The 2,347-nt window shown below is 40.1% G+C and overlaps 1 pseudogene; it reads left to right on the plus strand.

Annotated features, from left to right (window-relative positions):
* The first annotated feature begins 582 nt into the window (after positions 1–582).
* LOC124105069 (peptidyl-prolyl cis-trans isomerase FKBP1A-like) lies at positions 583–1,060 on the plus strand (annotated as a pseudogene).
* The last annotated feature ends 1,287 nt before the right edge of the window (positions 1,061–2,347 follow it).

Consider the following 2,347-nt stretch of genomic DNA (forward strand, 5'->3'; position numbering starts at 1 on the left):
AAAATCTGAACTTTAAGAATTCCCCAGGTTATTCATATGCACATTAAAGTTTGAGAACCATTTTTTTAGAGCACCTGTCACTTTCTGTAACTAACTTCTTCATTTTTTATGTACCTTTAAAAAAATTTTTAGTTGAACATGGACACAATACCGTTGTTTTACTTATTTATTTATTTTATGTGGTGCTGATGATCGAACCCAGTGTCTCACATGTGCAAAGCAAGCGCTCTACCACTGAGCCACAAACCCCAGCCCCTTTTATGTACTTTTGACATTAAGAAATATTTAATAATAACTGAAAATTAAAAGGAGAGTATAATGGACACCATGTACCCACAACCCAGCTTAGTCATATCTTAATAATTTATCATATTTGCTTTCAAACTCAAACTGAAAAATAATGATTTACATGATGAACTCTTGTTACCCTCTCTAATCCTAGTCTCCTTGTCCTTATGGATTTATTCCTTTGTTACTTTGGTGAAGTCTGGAAAAAGGAGAAGATAAAAATGATTCATTAACCCACCATGATTATATGGATGTCCTACATAGTTTATGACCACAGTATAAACAATGCCAAGCATGGACAAAGACTGCACGGGAAAATTTATGGGTCAGTCTTTTATGAACATAAATGAAAAACAGTTTTTTAAAAGAGAACCTCAGAACTGCCACCAGGTCTACTCAGGGTCCACGCAGCCCATAGCACCTGCCTAGCATCTTTCACTGCCACCAGGGGAGTGAAGGTGGAGACCATTTCTCCAGGAGATGGGCACACCCTCCTGAAGCAAGGCCAGACGTGCATGGTGCACTACACTGGGATGCTTGAAGATGGAAAGAAATTTGATTCTTCCCAGGACAGAAACAAGTCCTTTAAATTTATGCTAGGCAATCAGGAGGTGATACATGATTGGCAAAAAAAGAGTGGCCCAGATGAGTGTGGGTTAGAGAGCCAAAATGACTGTATTCTCAGACTGCTTAAGGTGCCACTGGGCACCGGGGCATCATCCCACCACACATGAGTCTTGTTTTCCACGTGGAGCTTCTTAAACTGGAATGACAGTAGTGACTCCCCCCCTCGCCTTCCTGTTGTTGGATCTACCATGGTGGGATCTAGTGACTCCAGACATGTGCACATGAATCCATATGCAGCTTTTCCTTGTGTCTCACTCATTTACTCTAACTGAATGTGTCCTATCACTCAGTTTTGCTTCTGAAACCTCCATTTCCTCTTCCATTTTCTGCTTGTATGTGTGTTTACCTAAACTATACATCATAAACCTCAAGTTAGTCATTTTGTTTTCATTTTGGGGTGAAGATTCAGTTTCAGTCTTTTGGATCTAGGATCTAGGTTACCAATTAGGTATCTTTAAAAGTATTATAAACACAAGTGATGGGTTCACTTTAGAATAGGAATTGCTGTTGAGAGGTGGGGGTTGCAAGAATCTTTATTGTATTTTTGAATGAAAAAAATTTTTATCTATTATATAGTAAATATTCTTGCTTCTGGACTGCAAAACCATAGCAGATTTGAGATACTGTTGAGGGCTAAATTAATCTCCAATGTGAGAAATGCTCTTGGGCTGAATTAAAAGCCCTACCCAAAAGCCAAGTGGGAAGGGGGAGAGCCTTTTCCCCAAAAGCCCCTCCCACACTCCCCTGAAACCCTCTGCCTTTTGAAAGCAGATAACTTTCACCGTGATGTTGGACACAGTAGGTATCTGACCCTGGTCAGCAGGAACCTCTGAAGTCTTCTTTGTGACCTGGTTTGGTTTGTGGGTTTGGGTTTTGATTTTTCTCCATCCTGTGGTTTTAATAATGGATTTGGGGGACTTTTGTAATATCCTAACTATCCATATTCCACTTCATAATTTTAAGAACTTTAATTGAAAGTTTAAATTGAAGGTGCTGTTTGTAGAGTTTAACACCCAATGAAAGCCTAGCCATCATGACAAATCCTACAGTGTTCTATAAGAAAATGATGCTGGCCATCAAAGCTTCAGCAGCATATGTGTTTTTATGCTTGGATCTCTGCTGATAAAGTTTGCTGGCTTTTTGTCCTTCAGCCCCTTCTTACCCTTTGCTGTCCTGTGTAGTGTATTTATTTATTTTTATGTGGTGCTGAGGATCAAACCCAGGGCCTCGCACGTGCTAGGTGATTGCTCTACTGCTGAGCTACACCCGCTGTTCTGTGTAGTGATTTGGTAAGAGAAATTATTACCGTGTTCCCTGCTTCCCCCACACCACATATGAGGTATTGTTTATATATCTCTATTTATTTTTTATGTGGTGCTGAGGACCGAACCCAGTGCTTCACATATATGAGGCAAGTGCTCTACCACTGAGC

The sequence above is a fragment of the Marmota monax genome, unplaced genomic scaffold, assembly GCF_021218885.2.
Source record: "Marmota monax isolate L192 unplaced genomic scaffold, Marmota_monax_Labrador192_F-V1.1 WCK01_AAM20220418_F8-fsc00192, whole genome shotgun sequence".
Classification (NCBI taxonomy): domain Eukaryota; kingdom Metazoa; phylum Chordata; class Mammalia; order Rodentia; family Sciuridae; genus Marmota; species Marmota monax.